The following is a 24,698-nucleotide window of genomic DNA, read 5'->3' on the forward strand; positions in this document are numbered from 1 at the left end:
GACCTAATGCAGCTTTCTGGGGGTTCTTGAGCTAGGTTCTATGTGTATGTTAGCCAGTTTCACCACAATTTTGATAAAGTAGATAAATTATATCTGGAACAATGCCAATCTTAGGTACAATTCTGCCCAATTCATATATAAGTAAATCACATAATTGATCCTCTAATTACTTATTTCTGTTTTGGTGTACATAAACAATTTCAGTTCTTCATTTGAAAATCAGAAAAATATTTAATTTTAGATAATCCATAATTTCTGGGTGAAATGAGAAGTAAACAGGACTGCCAGACTTATTTCATTCTATTTCTAAAATCTAATTTTCAATACAAAATCGCAAATAATTTGCTAAACTATTTTGAAAGTAGGATGTACTATACTTGCATTAAGTTTAAAAACATCTGGCATATGGATTTGTGGGTCAAAACATCAGTCTAAGAAAACAATTTTATTAGGTAAAAGGCATAGCCTATGGTGTAAGTTCAGAGCTATTCAGTTTTATGATTATTTTTATCTGATTAAAAAAATGGATATGAGATGGAATATCCTGTGAGGTGTAACACTCCATTCATTCCACATTAATACCTCATAAATGCTTTGTAAAGTTTTCTTTAAAGTACTCAATAGTTTTAAGAATAAATGCCAAATAAATAATGGAAATGAAAAATTAATGTTTTACACCAGATTCTAGTGTTTATAGTCAACTTGATCATAAAAGGAAGTTTTACCAAAGTTGAGAAACAGTATGGAATAGTGGGGAAAGGACTGAATCTAGAGTAAGGAATAAGCATTTCAAATATTTCCTAGAATTATACTAGCTGTATAAATATGAGAGAATTACACTCTTTCAGAGAGTTAGTTTATTGATCTGTAAAAGGTGAGTGAATACATTTATCCTGCATACTTCATAGAGATATTGGTAAGTTAAGTAAGTTGTTGGTAAGATAAGAAAACTTGAAGCTCTTTTTAATATAATTATTAAATAAAATAATTATTAAATAAAAAATTTTTAAAAAAATTATTAAATCTGGTCTACTGGACATGCCCCTGCTATGTCTTAAACATAGAAAAACCTTACCAGCCATTAGTGTTTAGTTCTTTAAAAGACAGAATAAACAGGGTTCTCACAAATCCTTACATAAGTTCTTCAGTGAGGGTATGTTGGATGACTCAAATATCAAAAAAACAAACAAACAAAAACAAACTAAGAGTTAAGGATAGATTAGTTCATTCTTTTACTTATTTTAGGGACATAAGAGGAATTAAGAATTGTTATAGTGATGTGGGCTGTGGTCCCTTTAAGATTCCTTTCTGATTCCCAACCCCCCATGGCTGAAGCAGCTAGGACCTTTGATTCACAAATCCTGTTCAAAAGCACCTTTTTGAATCCCGATGGAAGATATCCAGGCTCTCCCAGCCCCCATTGGATCTGAGCAAACTTGGGCTGTTCCAGCACCCATTCTAATGATCTTCTTAGGTTTCCCAACCCCCACCCCAAGCACAAAGTTTCCTCCTTATCTAAAAACTCATTGAATTCTATTCAAATTCTTTCCCTGGCTGAAGCTCAAGCCAGAAGCCAAAATGGGACTCCACCCATGAGCTTCTTCAGATTATCAAAAGCCCCCCTATTATAAAAAGAGCCAAACTGGAGTCCACTCTGCAGAGATCCCAAACATGGCATCCTTACTCTGGTCATGTCAAGGGTTTCTGCCCACCGGAACTGTGGTTCCGGTGCCCTTTTAATCTCTACTCTCAACTTTACTAACTAAACTTTACTTCCAAACCCCACAATAAACCTCTTTTTATCAATCTAGGTTTTCAGGTCTGTAAATTCCTTTACAGGGGACTCTGCACCACCACTAAATCTCATTTAACTCTGTATCCTTGTGCTGAATCCAAAGGGCTTGCAGGGGAGCTCTATTTGACTCCCTGAACCTGCCACTAGACCTCAATTAAACCTAATTTCATTTAGAAACTCCTTATCTAGTTCTCATTGATAGCATAGATTAAACAAACCATTCCAGAGGGTGAAGTTCAAGGACTGCTAAACTAAACCCTAAGCAAGTCACCTTTCAGTATTATTCCCTAAGCATTTTATAGGATCAGTTTTATTTCCCAACAACATAATAAATTCCTTACAGGCCCAAGAATTTCATCTTATGATTCTTTATCTTGCCCAAAGAACCTAATTTGACATTGGGTACATATTAGGCCACTCAATGCACTTGAATTCTTTACAAAGGTTAAGTCGTAGAAGGGCAAATTCTCTAATCTTCCTTAGAAATCCAAGCCAATGGATATTATCAAGAAATTGTCTTTTCTCTCTGCATCAATACCACTCAAGAGCATTATATTAAAGGGTATACATTGCAAAGAAGCAAATTTAGACTGAACAAATTAGAGAAAATTTCTTCATATCTTCATTTCCTGCCTTCTCTGATTTCCTTCAAATTTAAAGTTCCAACTTCTGCAAGTAGTCTTTCCCAAAGCTCCTTAATTTTAGTGCTTCCCCTTCTGTATGTATTTTGTACCTAATCATTTTTGTTTTCTCTCTCTTATTAAACTAAGCTCCTTGAAAGAAGACTATTTTTTGTCTTTATATCCAAAGTAGTTAGCACAATACCTGGCAAAGAGTAAGTGCTTAATAAATTGTTTTCTGATTTGACCATGTTGATTAGCAGCTATTTATCCACTTATTTATTATTTGTTATTTATTTATTATTGCACAAAGGACAAATCACATTTGACCTCACTGTGACTCATTTTTCTTAACTATAAAAAGATGATGATAATATCTGTCCTTTTTACTATGAAGGGTTGTGGTAGAAAGATCACACAAAATAATAATAGATGTAAGTGTTTGACAAAATTTCAAGCACCATAAAAATGTCAGTTTTTATTATTATAATCATCATCATCATCATTATTATAATTCAAGGTATCCAAGCTAATGCATCATTTCTTTCTTACCCTGGCAGAATCAAGCACAAATTGTGTACCTTTAGATTATTGGCATTATTTTATTCACTTTGTTCTCAATTAATATTCATGTAGTTCTGCAAAGATAATATTATGAATCATTTTCAATTGTTTATTTATTAAAGTATCAATTTCCTATGATAACAGTAGGAATTATACCCCATGTTCTGGATGGCCAAACTCTCTTTAGTAGTTTTAATTATTCAGGAATTATAAATATGGAGGCAATAACACTACGTTGTAGTACCATGTAAAATCTTGGACGATAGAAATTACTAATTTGACAACAAAGTTTATTTCTAAATTTTCATGTTTCTTCTTAATATGTATCTTATGACAAAGTTTTCCAAACCAATATATGTATTTATGCCCAGGCTTATTATTAATACTGTGTGTTTATTGTTCTGCTTCAAATTCTTTTACACAATGGGCAATTGAGTATTGTAAGCATGATTGAAGTGTCTCAACCATTTATTGATTTGCAAATAAACTACATTATGTAATTTTTGTCAGTTCTCTCAAAGATTTCCTGGGTTGAACTCATCAGAATTACTCATTGTTAAAGGACTGCCTCAGGGTTTAGTCCTTGGACTTTATCATTTTTTATTTAGCTATTTAAAATTTAGGTTCATTGGTAGGGAATGTTAATTATTATGATCTTTTGACTGATATCACACTGTTTTTTTTAAAATATATAAATGAAGCTTTACTTAGGCAACTTCAAAAAGAAATCTTCAAACTCAATATTACCAAGCTGAATATTATCTAATTAACCAACAAGGCCTGACAGACTGGGAGGTTATCATGAGATAATCACAGCCCCTCAGGTGCTATGAGGCACTAGGTGCAGCTAAGTGCCTCTAATTCCCCAAGGGTGTGATTAGCTCCTGATAACAATGCTCCCTTGAGTTGTTTTATTGCTTTTATATATATATAAAAAAGCCTTTATTGTGGGGAAAATGTTTATTTTTATGCAGGAGGAAGATGGAGTTGACAGTTTAGACTGCTGAGTGAATAGCAGTTACTTGTGACTTGTGGTACCTGCCATGACAAATGTGCTCATTTAGAATGCTTCCCAGCCAATCAGGAGATTGTAACTATCTCCAGTAGTTTAGTAATAAAGCATAACTTGCATAGGGTGCAATCTAGTAAAGCCAAGTTTTCACATTAATGCGGCTGGTTCTCTAAAATTAGATTTTGGCCCATTACTAGGAATCATTGCATTTACATGTAAAATAATTGACCCATACTAGTGCACAAAATTCCTTGGATTATGTAAATGATGGTCTACTGTGTATGGGTCTATTCAGTACACATACTTTGTTATGGGTCTGCCTATTTGGATAAACTTATTTGCAAAACTTGACCTTTTGGCATTTGAGGAGTTGTTAAAAATATTTAAAATGCAAAAATAATTTAGGACAATACAGAAAGTAGTAAATTAAAAAAAAATCTGAGACTTGTAAAACAAACTTTCAACTTTCTCTGTATTATAACTAGCATTTTAGTGCAAAAAAATCCACTAAATTAGGTAAAACTTAGATGTCAATCAGATTATTTCTGGAATTTGGCAAAAAAAAAAAAAGTAAGAAATTACTAGGTTTGAGCCACAAATGCTGATGAATTTGTTCCATTTTTCTTTCTCCTACCTTCTTCCTATTTTCAGTTTCATTTATAAATGTTGTTAGGATAATTTGGTTTAGTTGGCTTCTGCATTAAGCTTTCTTCAGGTTTGTTTTCTCTCATGACTCTGCCCTGACAAATCTTATAATCTTATAATTTTCCACTATTCTTCTAACATTTTCGTAAGGATTTTATTTTATAAACACAAATTAGCATTGTGTTAGGTTGCCATATCTGTTTGGCAAGGACAAGTTTGTTGTCTAAACTCACTGTGGTGAATACTTTGTTAGGTTAGGTTTGGTTAAGTTCCTTTATAGGAACAATGACATTCTACATTGATATCTTTTCCTATATCCATTTCCCATTTTTGGGTGTCATTATCTTACTTGAACAGGTCAGGCTGGAGCTGTTGAAATGAAAATTAAGCTGAAATGAATTTTTAAAAAATAGTCAAAACTATCCTCTATTGGTTTAATAAATTTATTTGATGGTTAAAGTATCTCCCTTTAAATAATCATTCTGCTAAAGCAGTGAATAGGTGAGTCCATCTGGCACATTTATGTGATACACGATTTGTAATAAAATGAACAAAATAACTAATTTGATGACTTACTTTTGGAGTCATCTTTGTGCTTAGAACAGATCAGTAATTTGAGATGTAAGTCACTGTATTCTTTTATCTTCTGATGACCAGTTCCTGGTTAAAAGACAAGTTTCATTTGGGTACCACTGGCAGATTTTTAAAATTAGTTTTTACATTTTCATCAGACAATAGCTAACTCTCATTCAGCCTATTCTAATTTCTTTTTGGTTTTAAATGTATAGGGCATTTAATTTCCTTGAGGATAGATTCTATTTTGTGCTTGTCTTTGAAACAAACATCACCTTGAACAGAGCAAGCAATCAGCAAAATCTTGTTGGATGAATTAAAAATAGAGCATTTATGCTTATGCTTGTTCAGAATAGGATGACTTAAGTAACCTGCTCATGAATTTTCCCCTTCCTTTTACAATGTCTATTTGATTAAATGCAATATGAAAAAAAATCATTAAGTCAATTTGTAAAACACTTGCTAAATATTTGTGATATGCAAGTTTTACCCACAATTTAAACAATGTTTATATATCACCTTAAATTTGAAATGTAACGCTGGAGAAACTGATTAGACAGATTAGAGGGTTTTTAATATTTTAATAGTGGAGATTTTGGGACTGGCAACCATACTAGCATAGTCATAGCCAGCTGGCTGGATGGGATTCTTGCCTCAAAGCATCCAACAACAAGCAAGAGATTCCAGTGACTCTTATAGGGCCCCAGTGATCAGGGAAACAAAGGCAAGAGGGCAGAGCACTGGTTGAGTGGAAGTTCCAGAAAAGACCATAAAAAATTCAGTTCTGACAGGTTGGGGGTGAAGAAGGAAGGATCATAAATTCTGATCAGTTGGGAGGGAAGAAGCTAGGAGAGAGGAAGTTTGAAGTAGAAGATGCCCTAGATAAGCTATCTAGAGTTTTATGACTCTTTGGAACACTAGAGTGGCTAGAGCTCTGCAGCCTTAATTATCTCAGTCCTAATGGCCAGAAAGGGGATGGGGGGAGTTGCCATCAGAGAAACTGAGGCAGAACAATTCAGGGAAACTGAGATATAACAGCAAAATACTTTATAAATACTATCTTGTTTGATCCTCACAATGATCCTGAGAGAGGTACTATTGCTATCCTCATTTTAAAAATGGTAGGAAACAGACTTAGGTCTCATAGAATGTGACACATGGTAAGGTTGTTAGCCAGAAAGTGTCTCAGACAGGATTTGAAATCAGGTCTTCCTAGCCCCACGTTCAGCACTCTTATCTACTGCACCACAGCTGCCTTAGTAATAGCTTGTGTGTAACAAGAATATTCACTTTTATGCACATAGCAAAAGTGAGAATCCTTATTTATTGTCTATTCTACTTTATTAACTTTTATGTTGTGGCTAAAGAATTAATTACTTGAGTTATGTTAAGCCATAGAGACAAATGACAGCTCTGTAGTTGAACAATGTAGTCTATAGACTACATAGTATATAGTTATGTGACTGTTATATAGGTAGCTTTCTCTATAACTGTCTTTCCCTGTACTGTGTATATATTCTTCTGGGAAAGGTTTGTGTACCAAGCCCTATATTTACATGAAAGGCTGGATTAAAATAAAATCAAAACAAAAAACAAATTTGATTTCAATATAATTAATTTCCTCTATAATCTTACATATTTTATTTTATATTTTTGTATCTCTAGTACCTAGTAGTACTTGAGACAGCAGTCATTTAATAAATACTCACTGACTGATGATGTAGTCTTACTCCTTATACCTAAGATATTCAAGTAGTTTCATTTTATCCCATTTCCTCAAACATATTGCCCCCTCTGTCAACCCCATTCCCTTATTTATTTTCAATAATAATTCAGTAATTCTCCCTATCTTCTGAATTCTGTTGTATCTACAAGTATATCTATGTCTCCCCTATCCTGAAAAAACCCTCACTTGATTCTTCCATGCTTGATGTGTCATCCTATATCTCTTCTGACCTTTATAGTTAAGCCCCAGCTGTCTACAATAGTTGCTTTCATTTTCTCTCCTCTTGGTCTCTTCTTAACCCCTTCTAATCAATCTGGCCTCCAACCCTATTATTTCATGGAAACTTCCCTCTCCAAAATTACTAATGATTCGATGTCCCCTCCCCCCCAATCCTTATTCTTCATGATCTCAATGCCTTTGATATTACTGATCATTTGTCATATTTAATATTCTCTTTCCTATAGATTTTCAGTATACTTTTTTCCCTCCTACCCACTTGCCCTTTTCCCCCCCTTTGTCTTCTTTGCTTGATCTTCATTCCGATAACTTTTTCTGTCCATAGGTTATCTCTCAGGGTTCTATTTTTTGTGGCTCATCTCTCTTCTCTATATACAACTTTATTTGGTGATATCCTTAGCATATGTGAGTATAATTACACATCTTTAGGCTGATGATTCCTAATTTCACCTTTCCTGCCCCAATCTCTTTCCTAGCCTCCAATTTCATGTCTCCAAGTACCTTTCAGACATCTTGAACTGGATGTCCAGTACATCTTATAGACTCAATGTCCAAATACTTTGTTGAAAGTTGACAGTATTTCCTTCAAATTTTCTTCACATCCTCTCTCCTTTCTTTCACTGTTGAATTTCTAGAACAAATAGTTCACTCTTTGCCTCTATTTACTATCTTCCCATTTATGATATAACCTCTCCTAATCTCATTTCTGATTTCAGATCACTACTGAATCACTACTATTTTCTCAAAAGCCAGCAATGAACTTTTAATTAGCTAAATCAAATGACTCATTAATTTTCGTTGATTATTTTGTTTTATTTGATATTTTAAAGTAACTTTTCCTCCACATTCTTTCTTCCTTCACTTCATGACATTATTTGAACTTCATTTTCTCCTTACCTCTCTGACAATTTATTCATTGGTTCATTGAATATGTGTATCATTCATCTCTCATCCCATTTCTTTTCTCTCTAACTTGACCAAATGTAATTAATCACTTCCACTTTCTTAAATCTATTTACTAGTTCTAATTTATTTACTCAAGCCAGTTCCTCATCTCCAATTGTTACCTGAGGATTTGTATCCATATATCCTATTAGAATCTCAAACTCAACATATGCAAAAGTGGACTTATTAGTTCCCTGCTCCCCCAAACAAAAAAACAAAACTTCTTCCCCAATTTCCCATAACAACAAGATGATAACACCATTTTCATGCATTTTTGAAACCTCAGATTCATTCAGATTTGCCTCTTCCTTCTCTTTTACCCCACTGATTATAAAGTATATCTATTTTATGTCCAGAATTTTTCCTCTCCGTCTCTGTTCATTTTATCACAATATGACAAGTTTCAAGTTTTCATTACCTTTAACATGAACTATCATTATAATCTCTTAGTTTCCTTGCCTTAAGTATTCCTGCTTTCTAATCAAGCCTATATGCATTTGTCAAATTAATGTTCCTATTTTTCAGAGATAATCATATCACTCTTACAATCAGAAGTAACCTTGGGTTCATTATTGCCTATCAAATAAAATATAAGCTCCTTAGGTAGTATAATTCATTATTGGTTCTTGGAAATTATGATTAGTCATGTATTAGAATGTTCTGATTGAACTTTGTTCATTGCTGAAAACAGAGCTTTTTCTACCTTGGGAGCCCAGTTTATTTGATTCTTAAATTGTTAAGATTCAGTAATATTAATTTATTGATGGAGCTGAAAAATCCTAGGAAAATGGTACTGAGCCTTTCCTCTCTTACATCATTTTCTGCCACCTTATTCCCATAATCTCTTTATCTTTTCCCCATAGTCTAGTATCCATTTATAGTTTTCTACAACTATACAATTGATTCAAAAACATTTAGTAAAAAATTTGTGGCATATTACTGCTTTAGTCATTTGTTTCACTTCTCATTCTCTTCATGTAAATCTGAGAAAATGAAAAATGGCTCTGAATTCTTTCATATCTAAAAACAATAAAGTAAAAATATAATTTTAATTATTTATTACCCAGTAATTATGGCCTAATTTTCCAACTTCCATAAACTTCTAGTTGCAGAAATGTTGTTGTTAATTGTCTCTTTCCAAGCATTAATGTTAAGTGACCCTTTTTGCTTTATGGTTAGTCACAATTTACATCTCTTTTCTGTAAATGGAATAAAATAATGTGCAAATGCTTCAATGCATTTGCAAGAAAAATATTTTCTTTTAATGACTCTTAATGAACCCCTGTTTTATGCAGGGTGTGAAAAGTTGCCAAGATGTGTAAAGCAATTAGGATGACAAAAAGCATGAGTTTTAAAAAGCCATTTCTCTTGTGCAATGTGTGTGAAAATCCAGAATAAGTCCTCAGGGAAAAAATTAATTTTAATAAGCTTCTCTTCTTGCTTAAAGACTGTGTAAATCTATGTTACAAAGTAGTCTGTAATACATTAATGGAACAAGGATCCAGTATGATATTATTGATCTTGTTAAAAAAAAAAAAAAGATAAATTTCATCATCAACTTGTTAGTGTAAACTTTATTGTATTGGCAACAAATATTCCAAAAAGCTTTATGTGCTATGACTTCAGTAAATAAGTATTGTTTTATCTAGAACTACAACACTGGTTCAAAGAGGGAAACAGTAAGATAGTCCATGTCCATTTCTCCATGTCATTTTATTCAATTGAATAGGACACTTTTATATGATGGGTCTCTAGGTTGTTAAAAAACAAATTAATTTGCTCTTACATACCTTTATGATATAAATGGACAGAAATTATTTTGCTATTTGGGGTACTTAGAAAGTAGTAGACTGTTTTGAAGAATCAATAAAACATAATTTCACATTCATTTAAGGATCCCATTCCAATAAAATATACATTTTGAGTGGGTAAGGTGTGGATGAAGGAATTGAGAATCCTTAGAAAGTAGGAAAAATCTTCTGTTTAATATATAAAGACTTCCCAAGCTGACTCCAGTCCTTTTTTCCATGCTTATTACTATTACTCCCTGTCACCAACTATTTATTCAAGCCAAAATAGACTACTTATTGTTTTATGGACAAAATATTCTATCTCCAGTCCCCAGACCTTTATAGGCTGTCTCTCTGTTTTAGATATGCTTCTTTTGATTCCTATATAAATGAACTGCTATTTAAGGGGTTAATATAATGTATGTGGATGAAAAACATTTACATCAATATCAAAGGCAGGAAAGTCAGAATGAAAATGACTGTAGTAGCTTTTTTAAAAATCTGGCTTCATAAAAAGACTTATAGAAGGTACTCTTATAGTACTACCTATTATGTTGCTAAGATTCTGTTAGAATAAGATGACCATTATAATTTTTATATGAAATATTCAAGTTTACCATAATTGGGATATGAAAAGAAGGACATGGTTTAAATAATCATGACATATCTGCACAAGCTATTCATCATTCTGAAAAAGAGAAAATGATGATAGATGGACAGAAAGGAGGGTGAATCATGACAGTGAGGGGGAGTTAGGTGCTTGAGAAGAATAGAGAAACTTCAAAACATCTGTTCTGGGGAACATGATAGGGAGTCAAACAGGGATGGATAAAAGAATTGTCAAGTGACAAGGAAGACCCAGTTATGGTTAGATGGCATACAATTTTAGTGGTACTTAGCCAGCACTTTTTCCTAATTTTTTTCTAGTAGCATCTGGCTACTTTCAGGTAAGAGGATAAGAGGAATCGGGCAGGAAATTTGCAAAGCTGAGAGGTAACATGGCAGACATACTTTACCTAGGGTCCCTACCTCTCACCTCTTACATCACCCTTCAAAATGAGGAATGCAACATTAAAGAACACCACTAAAATGAACGAAAACAGGATAAATATTGGCTAGAGAGAAAAGAGGTAAATTGATAAATTGAGAGAATAGTTAGTTGATGGTCAAAAAATTATGAAGAATAGAATTAGGAAAAGTAAAATGATAGAAAATTATGGCCATAGAAGAGCTTTAGAATCCAGAATCTTGAAGGAGGAGATTTTTGAGTGATGGTATGGTCTAATTTTGATAGTATATCACAAAGTAGAGGGCAGACAGAGGTCACAGGGATTGATTTTTTTTATCCTGAAGCAATTGAGGTTAAGTGACTCGCCCAGGGTCACACAGGTAGGAAGAAGTGTTAAGTGTCTGAGACAAGATTTAAACTGGGGTCCTGCTGACTTCAGGGCTGGTGCTCTATCCTGCGCCACCTCGCCGCCCCAGGGATTAAATTTTTAAAAGAATCATAAGGAATGAACTAGAGAGTCAAGGGAGATGTTCAGATTTTTTGTTGAAGCAATCTCACGATCGAGGTATTGAGAAAGAGATGTGACATACAACAAAATATGTGTAACTATACTTTTAATGAAAACAAATTTAATCTTCATTAATTAGGAGAATAGCTGAATAAATTGGAGTATGTTAAAATAATGGGATATTAATATGACCTAAGTGAATAGGAAGAATTCAGAGAAACACAGAAGGCTTATATAGACTAATATGGAACAAAAAAAGCAACAACTGCTGTGCCTCAGTTTCTCTAAATTGTCTTGCCTCAATCTGCCTTATTGCAAACCCCTCTTCCTGACCATTAGGACCGAGATAATTAGGGCTGGTATCCCTGACCATTAGCATTCCATAGAGCAGATAAGTTACTTGCATATGCTTACATATCTCTTGTTCCAGACTTTCTGTCTCTAGTGACTACCCTCTTTACTCCCAATTCATCAGAATTTATGGTCCTACTCCCAACCTGTCAGAACCGAATTGATCGTCCCTTCCTGGAAATTCCCACACTCATCAATGTTCAGACTCCACCCCTTGCCTCTGTGGAGCCATATGAAAATCATTGGAATCTCACATTGGCTGCTGAATTCTTTGAGAGGAAAGTCCAATTTGGTCCTGAGGAGATAAATGGATTTTGATCTGCTCCCCAGAAAAATCTCTCCCTCTCAGAAAATCAAATAAAATATTTTAAAAAGTCTCTAATCTCTATCTTGTCTCAGTTTCTCCAGCATTACAGAACAAGAGAAAAAAAATGTATACCATGACTATAATAATGCAAATGGAAACTCTAAATGTTAAACAGTTTATTCTAACTACTGCAAACAGCCCTGGTTCTGAGAATAGAAAATGAACCACATATTCCTTTTTGCCATAGAAAGGTGAAGACCTGTGAGTATGGAATGTTGCATAATCTGTGAGAGGAGGTTGCTTTGTGGGTTGTGTATTTTGATTATTTTCATCATTACAAAAAAAGAGTTCCTCTTGCAGTGAGGGGACATCATTATGTTTAAAAAAAAAACAGTTAAAAAAAAGATTATGTATGAGAAAAAGACCATGATAGAAGGAATTGTGTAAATTGGGATCTATGCAATATATGCCAATATCTTTCAAGACTATGATTTCATCATTGTGAGAATGACATCTGGGCAGATTAAAAATCTATCCCCAGTCTTAGAGAAGTGTGTAAGGCGAGAGGTTAAATAATTTGCTCATAGACACATAACTACCAAGGATAAGAAGCAGGATTTTACTCTAGTTCTTGCTATCACCAAGTCTAGCAGTCAATCTGCTGTGTCAAGCTGCTCTTCTGGTTTAGGCTATATAAGGGTGAAAATAAGGGTGAAAATACCTCAGTAATGTTAGAATTACAGAGTTCAAGTTGGATTAATGGCATTACAGATAATCTCCTTCCTGTTATGGAAGAAATGAAGTTAACTTTAAATGTTTCTCCTGTAATGTTTGATCCCACTGGAAGAATAGCAATACAAATAAGAACAAATAAATTGTTTCATCAAAATTGACTCCAAAGAGAATTTGACTACAAATTCAGCACTCAATCCAATACTAGGGCTTGCATCTTGTTAGAGTGGTTGTGAAGCTCAAATAATAATGTATGTAACATGCTGTATTACCTCTATGATTCAGAGGTTATTTATCTGACAGCTTCAACTAGTCATTACACAGTCAGAAAACATGGATATTGGACTGAGCCAGAAATGTGAGTTAATTCTGGCTTGGGCACTAACAAACTCTATGACCATGGCCAGGACATTTGTCCTCTAGGTCTAGGTTTTTCTCATATATAATATTGATAGAATGAACTATAGAAGGTTTATGAGTTTTAAAGTCCTTAGCTTTCAAACTGGTTAGTGTGTGCATGTGTGTGTGTGTGTGGGGGGGGGGTAACAATGGGAAAAGGGAAAAAAACCAGGTTTGGGAGGAACAGAAATGTAGGAACAGGAAGGATGGAAGGGGTGGATTTTTAGAAATAGAGATTTTTCATAGAAAAATGTTTAGGCACCAATAAAACTTTTCTTTGAACGAGTACTTTAGAAACACAGGATTATGGCTCTAAGATTTCATTCATATATAGAATAATAGAATCTTATGATTCTATTATTATAGAAGGTAGCAAGAAGGAGTTCCAAAAAAGTTAAAAATATTGTTGCAAGGACACACATTTAGAGTGGGAAAGGATTTTAAAGCTCACCTATTTTCAGTCCTTCATTTTTACAGATGAGAAGACTAAGGCAAACAGCAGTTTGTCCACAGTCACATAAGCAGAAAATGGGAGAGCCAAATTTTGAACCCATGTCCCATGACTTAAATGTCTGCCTCTAATTTTACACAGTATTAATACTCATGTACCTTAAAATTCGTAGGAAAACCCCTCAACTTCTTACTCAAAATCTACTTACTCCTATTTTAGGCATAACATTTTAGCAGTCTTGCTCATCTGTTTTCCCAGCCTAAAATAGATTAGCAACAGCAAATGAGACAAAGGGGAAGTGCAAGAGGCAGACACGCTGACAGCAGCAAGAAGTGACAATCTGATATTGAGGGAGAAGATAGAAAAACTATAAAAAGTACATACAAAATGATTTTTTTTTAAATTGCAATATCCCCTCAGTAAATGATGGATTTAATGCCAAAAGGAGCACTAAGGTGGTTCCCCTCTTATCTGAAAGAGTCAATTCTTTTATTTGTCCATAAACCTTTTACTATCAAAGGCCTTATTTCTTAAAATTCCCAAACAGATAAACAAACTGACTTGTTCTTTCTTTCTTCTTGCCTCTTTCTCCTCCCAATCCTGGGATCTTTCTTCTTCTAAACTCACTAAAGTTACTAATGCCATCTTTGTTGAGATCCATGCTGTGAGCCAGGTCAACATAAACATCCTCCATGTCAATGTTATGTAGTGAGAACAAAAGTTTCCACATGACACAAAATTCGTCCATGGAAATCAGACACGATTGATCTTTTTTGATGACATTCAATGTGATCTTCAAGTCAGATCTGTATCTGACAAAGATTTTTTAATATCCCTGATTTAGCCAGTTGTAGAACCTTTATGATAGACAGATCCTTAAATATGTATTAGAACATGTCCATTTTCAATCAATTTGCTCACTTGAGGGCACAAAGATAATTTTGACAGCTGGAAGTCTAAAATACAGTCTATAACTTTTGTCCAGTCACTAAGAAATCTTTCCTTTGTAATTCATATCATGCTTTTGGAAAGCTTTAATGAGGTTGGTTTTCCAGTTAATCATTCTCTTTCCTGGTAAGCTGGAAAGCAACATTTTCAATGAAGGATTTTTCGTTGAGTCATTTGGCTGTATTATACTAGAAAAATTGAGGGGTCATATCTTGGCTCAGTTTGAGGTAAGCACCTCAGTTGCTGCCTTCTTTATGACAGATAGATGCAGAAAACACTATGACCAATGGTAGATGTCAAAACCTTCTAGTTTACATAAATGTAAACTAAATATCTTTAGACAAATTTGGAAAATATACTGTTAGTTACATCTGGTCCAAAATAACATCCTCCTTCTTGACTTGTTTGTGTAATAGCCCTTTTTGCTTTTAGAATCAATCCAAAGAATATAGACTATTTGGTCCCATTCTTTCTTCGAAAGATTTTTTTTTTATAACCAATCAGTAAATTCATGAGAAAGATGCTCACATTTTAAATCAGATCCTGAATATGTTATTGCTGGCATTAGAACTGATCTCATCCTATTTCTTTTCTTTTGTTTAAGCATATCCAACTCTGTATTGTCTGCTATTTCTCCATGTTATGACCAAAATTTTTCCGTATAAAACTTTTGCACCATGTTGCTCATATTTTTACATAATTTCTTTTATGAAACCCTACCTCATGTTCATTAGATAATCCTCATGATTCTGTTAAATTACACATCACTGAGATGGAGAAGAAGAACTGAAAATGGCACTATGCTTCAGTGGAATTTGGTCCTCTAACCATAAAATCACTATTTGAAAACTCTTAGAGGAGACCATTCTTGTAGAAGATTAAAAAAAAAAAAGCTATCAAGTTTCCCACATATATCATCATCATCAATCCCTTGGTTGTTGTAGATAACATGTGAATGATATCTGGCAACTGTCTGAAGCCTTTTGACTTCAAGTAATACCTGTAGCACAGGGTGGGCATGTAGTATGTTTTTCCTTGAAATAATAAAAAAGTATATCAGCAAAAGTGAGAAGGAATCTTATCAGACAATTATTATGATATTTGGCTATGTCTATCATGTGTATGAGTTTCTAGGTATGATTTTTACTTTTCTGAATTGCTGAACAAACAAAAACCACCAAACTGAGGCAGATTTTCTAAACTGTCCTTGATTTGTGCATAGTTTTTCAGTATGAATAAGGAAACAGCTGATTACTTGCATTTCATCTTGTTCATATGCATACTCAATGGATACAAAGATGTCCAAGTCCTGGTGCATCCTTAATTCTAATCAAATCTTTTAATAACAGTACCAATTCTAAATGAGAACAACCAACTTGATCAAGTTCCTGGAAATTTTTTTGCAGGAGTCCTCAAGATATTATCTTTTGGTGTATTGTAGCTTTTATGCAGAAAGACTATTTTGGTCTTTTATTCTCATTAACTTTAGGGGCCCCTTTTGGTTTGTATATATTCTGAAGTAGTCCTTATATATGGTGGAAACTGGAATTCCTAGTGCCATATTGCACACAATGCATATTTATAAGGACAAATGACTAAAAGTTAAAAGTTAATTGAGACCCCATCTTTAACTATTAATGGAGATTCATAGTAGAATTGAAATGTACCTGGCAAGACACTGGCCTCTTGGCTCCTTCCTCCCACAAATAAGACACTTTCTCTCTTTTCTCTCAGATCTTTTCTCTTATTGTTCCCCCAACTCTACTGACCTCTATTTTTTTTAAAGTCCCAATTAAAATCCTACCTTCTACAGGAAACCTTCCTCAATTCTCTCAATCCTAGTATATTCCCTCTTCTAATTATTTCCTACTTGTCATATATAATTCATTTAATTTGCTTCCTGTTTTCCTCATTAGATGGTAAATTCCTTGAGGGCAGGGATTGTCTTATCTCTTTTTTTTGTGGCACATAGTATGTGCTTGATAAATATTTATTGGTTGGTGATCAATCGATCAATGAACATTTATTAAGTGTCTGTTGGAAGAAACAGAGTGTAGCAACAGGCAGCATGCTAGGTTGTGGAAATAACTGAACAACCCATTTCCTATTTCTTTCCTATTTATCCCCTAGGAAGATGCGAGTTCAAATCTAGCCTCCTATACTTACTAGCTGTGTGATCATGAACAAATCATTTATTCTCTATTTGTCTCAGTTTTTGAAACTGTAAAATTGGAATAATAATAATAATAATAATAATAATAATAATAATAATAATAATAATAATAATAATAATAATAGAACTTACCTCACAGGGTTGTTGTGGGAGTAACATGAAATAGTATTTGAAAAGTACTTAGTACTCTGCCTGACATACAGAAGGCATTTAATGAACATATATGTTTTCAAAAAACATAAGGTAGATTCAGTTTAAGAAGGCAAGGGAATATATAATTAAGTTTCTAGATTTATGACTAGAAGGGGTAAGAGAGACCTATAAAAGTCTGTAAAAGTCATAAAGTTTTTAGTTTGTAGATGAGGAAACTGAGGTACAAGGAGGTTGAATGACTTGTTCAGGACATAGAGCTAGTAAGTATTTGAGGTATTAGTTGCAGTCTCTTAAATCCAGTGCCCTAGAGAATCATATGAGAAATGATGGTAATACAAAAGAGCTTGGTCCTTTAAAATGTTTGTTTTTTGGAAAATGCTGGCTACTTCTCAATCTCACTGTTCAACAAATGAAGAATTACTGAATAAAGAGTCTTCACTTCAGAAACTTAGTATTTCACACCTATTTTCTAATACGTTAAAAATTTAAATATGGCTTGTATCATACATAGACTTTGTCATTTAAGTTAAAAAAATTCTCTCTCCTCTCCCTATTGCTGAAGAACTAAAGAGAATGTGAGAACTAACTTATTCAGGGGATATATTCAGGGTTTAAATAAACTAGAAACCAGGAATCAGGAGATAATTATGACTGGTAAATAAATCAGGGTAATAGACATCTGATTGACTTCCTCTTCTTTTTCTTGGTGAGGTAGGGAGGGCACAAAACTATTATTTTATCAGGTATAAGAAACTTTCATTGTGAAACCTGCTTCTACAGATGCATATAGGCCCCGATTCTGTATTGTTAAGTCTTTAGTTTTTGAAGATGCTCAATGACACGATGTGTCTCAACTTGGGTGTAAATTGGATTTTAATGAAGCAGAATTGCATAAAGTAATTTGCTGGTGATACACAATTAATTGTGTTGGAGCTAGGACTTGAATAGAGGTGTTCGTCAGTCCAACCCTTTATCTACTATAAGAGTCTGCCTCTTGTTTACAATTTGGTACATTTTAATGCAAAATAAATTATTTTTATTTTTTATATATTAGAAGATTTGTATAGCATGACATATTAATACATGGCACATATTAATGTCATGATAAATTCAATTATTTTTCCTTATAATCAGTAGACCTAGGTACTCCATGTCTTACAGAAAAGAGAAAAACCTTCCCATTTTGGTATCAGTTTGGTTTGTTATTCTCATTAATTTTGCAGATGTCAAGTGCCAAGAAATTTTGTAACTCTCTGTTAAATCACTTCCCACATAAGGGATAAACAACTCCTGTCTGTGTATGTGTCTCCTGGCAGATATATTTGTGGTGGAAGAGGGATAAGGGGCACTTAGAAGGGTTATAAAAATAGTATTCTGAGAACATGACTGGTTGTCAGGTGCTAGAGGCTGAAGGAAAGGAGATAGGATTTACAGAGCAGTCTTTTCCAGTCTTTCCTTCCCCAGCTGCTACAGGATGGTGGTGTTACTTAAAATATGGTGCCAATATTGACAGCATTAAAAATAAACAAACAAAAATGTCTCCCAAATCCAAGGACCAGGTGGGAGTAAATGCCATTTTTTCCCCAGCACCTTCTTTTTTCTCCCTGTGCTTTTATTGCAGACTATAAGTTAATGAAATCTTTGAACTTTTTTTAAAAAAGAAAATCATGAACTTTGTGAATATTTTCTAAAAAGCAATATGATATTTTTTCCCTAAAGCTTTTTATGTGTATCTCTCTCCAAGTCCATATCTTAAGAAATAGGTACCTAAATTCTCTCACATTTATTTAGGAAAAAAATGTGATTCAATAAAACAAAAGCACTGGTTCTGGATTCAGCTTCATCTGTGTAACCTTGAACAAGTCACAATGTCCCTGAGTTCATTTCTGAAAAGCAGGGGGTTGGAATCTCTGTAGTTTCTTCCAGGTTTTTATGGTATCTTTTTCTCTTTTCCCAAAACTTTCTCAGTAAAAACTGGTTGGAGCAATATGGGTCCAGTCTCTGGATATATGTAAGCTAAGACTTAACTGACTCAGGGACAAATATTGTTTCTGGACTCATCTACTTGCTTGTTATGGCATAGAATTGACTTTCTTGAATCTCTGCCTCTCATTCCTTATGAGGCAACTCAAAATATACCTGTATTTTTTAAAAAAATAATATTTTAATCCCCCTTACATGTCAAGAATTTTTAGCATTCATTTTTACGAGATTTGGGGATTCCAATTTTTTTTTCTCTATTTTCATCCCTCTTACTCCTTCCGTCTTCTCAACATGGTGAGCAGTTTAATAGTTACTATCCTCCTTTTCAGTAGTTTAGTTTATCCACTTTCTTGACTCATAAGTAAAAGGAAGTCTTTATAATTAATTCCATGTCAGCTCTTAATAATATAGTACCTGCTTACCTTCTTGCTAATGCTAATAGTGGTGAGGATCAAATAAGAATATTTATAAAGCACTTTGTAATCCTTAAAGCACTATATAAATGCTAGCTATTGTTATTAATACTATAAACTTGAACGTTGAGCGATTTTTGGTAGCAAGGGAAGATGGGGAAGCTTGGATGGAAGAAGAAATCTTCTTCTGTTTGTCTATACCATTGTCCCCTTTCTCTAACTGCTGTCCCTGTTAACAGGGACATTATTTTTTGTTGTGAACAGATCCTTCCATGTTTGCTCCCTGACCTTCTCAGAAAAAGCCACATGTTTTGATCTCCAGTTAAAAAAATCAAACAACTCTAATCACCAATGCATAGCAGAGGAAGGAAAGAATGAGGGAATAAAGGTTTACTTATTGTTAAATAGCCTCAGTTTTAGGTCATCTGTCAATCTGAGGCCAATGTTGTATCTCTGAATAGTAGATCACTGAATAAATAAACATACTTTTTTTTTTTTTATTAGTACAGCTGGATGGCTCCATCTGAAAATCCAATGAGGAAATTGGGAGAGAAACTTCAAAAAAAAAAAAAAAAAAAAGATTTCATAGAGGCCTCCTTTCCCTTACATATCCAATTATCAAGTCTTTTGAAGTTATAACTATGATATTTCTTATATCCTTCCTTTCCTCTCTACCCTAACTTGTGCTCACTCAAGCCACCATTGCTTTATACCTGCATTATTACAATAGCCTTCTAAGTAATTTTGTTTGTTTCTAGTCTCTCCTCTCTCCAATCCATTCTTAGAATTTCTAACCCTACTATTTGAGTAATTTTCCTAGTGCTCTATTTTAGCAATATTACTCTACTGTTCACAAATTTTCAACGGCTTCCCATTATTTATGAATAAATATACTCTATCCTTTATAATCTGCCTTCAATTTGCTTTTCCAGACTTATTTCACATTACTTCCCTTTATGATACTATAAAACTGGAACTGATTACCATCCACAGGTTTGTCCTGCTCTCTTCCATTGCTGTGCCTTGGATTGTCCTCTCCTAATAAAGAAGAATAACTTAGAAAGAATTCCTTATCAATACTCCAACTTTATTTTTTGAAATCCTTCTTTTTCCAGGTCTAAATCCGATATAATTCTCCAGAAAGATTTTGTTGAATTTATTAGCCATTAGGCAAAACCACAACTATTTTATGAACCTAAACTGATAATTAGGTGAGGAACTGGGGGATATTGCTATTAATTACTGCTTATTTCAAGTATTTATTTTAAAAAAATTGACCTTAGAAAATTATTCCCCAAGAGGGAAGGAAGCTTGAGATGCAAAATAGATCATGAAAAAAAAAAAAAAAAAGAAGATCCAAGGGAAAAAAAAAAAAAAACTCATTATTGTCTGGGCCCAAGAAGGTACTCCTTGGTACCTTATACTCTTACTAATGATGGGTAGGATTCAGAAACAGCAGCCAAATATGAGGGCAAGTAAAGCAGTGGTTCTCAAACTTCCCTTCCCCCCTCCCTCAATAGCACAGTATTACTCATCTTTGTAAAAAGCACATGTTTTAGGAGAATGAAGAAATTTAAAAACCATATATAAAATTTCAAAATAAGTTCCATATACAATTCATAGTCAAACCCACTGAGGAACTCACAGCACACTGTGCCTTAGTATATATGTTTTGGGAACCATTGGTTGAGTATGTTCTGAAGATAGGGAGAAGTCTGTAATGGGGGAGAGGGGCAGCTTGAGCAAAGCAGATTCACTGGGAGAAATTTGGAAAAGAGGATAGAGGGTATTCTAGAGAATAGTAAAAAAAAAATAGCTTTTATTTAAGGCTTTAAAGTTTGTAAAATACTTTACAAATATTCTCTCATTTAATTGTCACAAAAAACCTTGTTAGATAAGTGTTATGACTATTCCTATTTTACAAACAAAGGCTGAGAGAGGTTAAATGACTTCTTCAGGGTTACACAGTTAAATGTCTGAGACTCAATTTGAACCACTATCTTCTTGACTGTAATCTAGTATTCTACCCACTGAGGTACCTAGTTGCCTTTTGTCAAAGTGTTAGAGATTTTTTATATTTCGGTCCTTGAAATTCTTCATTTTAAAATAAATTTCAATGTAAGTAGTTCCCTTTCAACCTTATATTTTATTTTTTGCATTTAAAAACTTTATTCTTAGAAGGGGTCTATAGATTTTACCAAGCTGTCCCAGAGATCCATGACATAAAACTGTTAATAATTGGGATACAGAACAAAGGAATCACCTCTAGAACAACGACTTCTATGATCACGTAAACCACAAAAAGGAACAATCATGGCAAATAACCAAAATAGCAAGAATAGGACTGTATGAGAGAAAAGACATTTCTTAGGCCTAAGCAGGAGGACGTCCAGAAGAGAGCACACTAGAAAGAATGGATAGCCTCAAGTCCAGAGGATAAATGCTTAGGCTAAAGCATGTTTATCATTCAAAAGACTAGGGTAAGATCAAAGCTTGTCTTTGTCCATTACCAGAAACCAGGAAAGGTTCATTGTAAGGAACTGTAAAGGAGTATTCAGGCCAGAAAGGCTTTCAGAAGTTTTTGGGGAACTGATTTGAAGAGAATTGGATTATTTATAGCTTTGTTAAACTGAATCCATGGCTAATAGCTTAAAACCAAAATAACTTAAGGATCTTAAAAATCATCTAGTCTAACCAACTAATTTAAGGAATCTATGATTCTCCAAATATTTAAAATTTTAGTCTTGTCCTACTCTTCATGACTCCATTTGGAGTTTTCTTGGAAAGATAATGGAGTGATTTGCCATTTCTCTAACCAGTTCATTTTACAGATGAAGAAACTGTGGCAAATTGCATTGAGTGATTTGCCTAGGGTCATATAGCTATATTTTGACAGTGTCAAAAACTGGATTTGAACTCAGGAAGATGAGTCTTCTTGCTCCAGGCCCAGTGCTCTATCTATAGACCTTCAGAAGTTCTACCCATTCATCTATTGAACAAGCATTTAGTTACTGGTATCATATAGATTATTATGTCTGTGAACTTAAGGTAAGTATAGTCATTTCTAAATATTTGTTTCTAAAAAATATAAAGCCATCCAAATCAAGCAATAAAAAGTACAGGGCTTATTAGGAAAATAGCATTGGAGCATAACAATAAAAACTTTATCAGTGACAAATTTAAAAAGATAGGAACCTAATAAAAACAATAAAATGATTTTATACATAAAATAGAAAATGGTTAAGAAGCACAAAAATGTTATAATAAATGATATCTCTGACTCTACAGCTCATTGCTTGCTCTAGTTCCCCCCAAAACTTAGACTAATGCAATGACTTAATTGCATCTCTGGGATGGGGGCCTTGATCATGGTAGAAGGTAGATGTTCTTAGTACACAGTCCCTAACTGCACCAGATGATATTTAATAAATAGGATACTTTACCTTGTGGTAGTGGGTTTTGCATTGAGTTAGAAAGGTTATAGCTTGTGAGTTATGGTGAAGTGGTCCAGATTTCTGTATTCTCTTTATGCTTCTTCCAGCAACCAGGCTAGAGTTTGAATCCCACCTTAGTTACTTATTGGCTCTGTGACATCAAGCAAATCAACTGGCTTCTCCCAGACTGTTTCCTTATCTGTAAATAGGAATATTAATAGCATGTTATCTATGTTGAGAGATTCACTGAGATAATATATGAGGAGACATTGAAGGTCTCTACAAATACCCATTGTGTTTGTTGCTATTGGCTCTCGATGACCCTTTTTCTAAACCTATTCTTTGTCTTCATCATGGCCTTCTGTCCTTCTACACCTCTCTGTTCTGCTAATGTACCATACTTCTCTGCCCTCATTTATTTCTTCCAGGGTCTTACCCTCTACACCACACTTGTCTAATTATAATCAAACCCTGGATCACACAGATTATTTACCTTCTCTCTTTCTCCTTGCATGCTGCTGAATACTCCTGGGAAAAGTCACATAACCATAATAACTGGGCCCATCACAAAAATTTTAGATAACCTTAGCTAGGTCTTTGTTACCATATGGAAGTCCCTATGTTCCATGATTCTCTATTGCATCTTTCACATCTCCTCTAAGCAGAAAATGTTGTCTCCTATTTTACTGAGAAAACTAAATACTGCTATGATGAGTTCCCTTTTCTTTCAAGTCCCTCAACTCCAAACTCTTGTTTCTACATCCTTTCCTGTTTCTCCTTCTTTAATTCAGCCTCTGAAAAACAGAGAACTCCTTTTCTTGCCCAGTATAAACCCTTCTATTTGTATCCTCTATCTCATCCTTTTAAAGTTTGCTCCTTTGATCATTCTCTTTCTCTCTGATAGAAGCAATATCCTAATGTTTGCCTTGCTCAGGGGATGAAAGGCTCAAGTTGTTAATATTACTTCCTAGTCACTTGAGTACAAAAACCTGCCATGAGGAGCTCCAGCTGCTCACTCTGATTCTCTCTCTGAAAACTAAGCACAATTCGTGCTTGGGAGCTTGATTCAGCTGAATCAACTCTTCTCTTAAGTATTGTAAATCTTCTGTTGACAGTGTGACATGCAACTCATCTCCATCATTCTAAAAACCAATCCCCCAAAAAAACAAAAACAGAACTTTTGTTTGACCATGTCATCAGCTCACACTCTAATACTCTCTTTTCTCTTTATAATCCAGCGAAAAGAGGATAGGATCTGGAGTCAGAGAAACTAGGTCTTACTTACAGTATACTACCTTTGTGACCTTGAATCAAGTCCCTTAATCTCATAGAGCCTCAGGTTCCAAACCTGTAAAGTGAGTGTATAAAATACAATGACTTCTAGTCATTAGGAATATCAAATAGACATCTTTTAGGAGAATGGATGGGAAATAGGAGACTGGAAGCAAGAAGACTAATGAAAAGATTGCTGAACAGATAAAAGATGTTAAGATCATGAACTACTTTAGTATTGATGCTGTGAGTGAAGAGAAAGGAATGGAGGTGTGAGTTTAATCTGAGAAGTATAATTAACAACTGACTGAATATTAGGGGCAAAGGAAACAGAAGAGTCCAGGTGATTAAATGTTGTAAGCTTGAGTTTATAGCCATAATGTGATGCCCTTAACAGAAAAAGGAAGGTTTGAATTAAGAATGGCTTGGAGGAAGGATAAAATACTGATTTTTGTTTTGACCATGTTGAACTTAAATTTCCAACAGGACATTTAGGTGGGACTATTCAGAAATCCAAGACTGGATTCAAGGATATTGATTAAGATTTGAGATCTGACTTTGAAAAGATAGATAATTGTAAAGTCCTGTCGTCTCTCAATTGTAATCCTTCTCTGGGAGGAGGTTTCTTTTCTGTAAAATCTTTTCCTCTGTGAGCAGA

At 34.1% G+C, this 24,698-nt stretch overlaps 1 long non-coding RNA gene across 1 annotated transcript in view; it reads right to left on the reverse strand.

Moving 5' to 3' along the window:
- LOC141542462 (uncharacterized) overlaps window positions 1-23,681 on the reverse strand; it is a 145,255-nt gene extending 121,574 nt beyond the window's left edge. Inside the window, exons 1-2 of the long non-coding RNA XR_012482167.1 lie at window positions 23,262-23,681; window positions 22,778-22,967 (exon numbers count right to left, since the gene is read on the reverse strand). This is a non-coding gene — a long non-coding RNA (uncharacterized LOC141542462). The remainder of the gene's footprint in view (window positions 1-22,777; window positions 22,968-23,261) is intronic.
- Window positions 23,682-24,698: the final 1,017 nt, after the last annotated feature.

This window comes from Sminthopsis crassicaudata, chromosome 5, assembly GCF_048593235.1.
Source record: "Sminthopsis crassicaudata isolate SCR6 chromosome 5, ASM4859323v1, whole genome shotgun sequence".
Taxonomy (NCBI): Eukaryota; Metazoa; Chordata; class Mammalia; order Dasyuromorphia; family Dasyuridae; genus Sminthopsis; species Sminthopsis crassicaudata.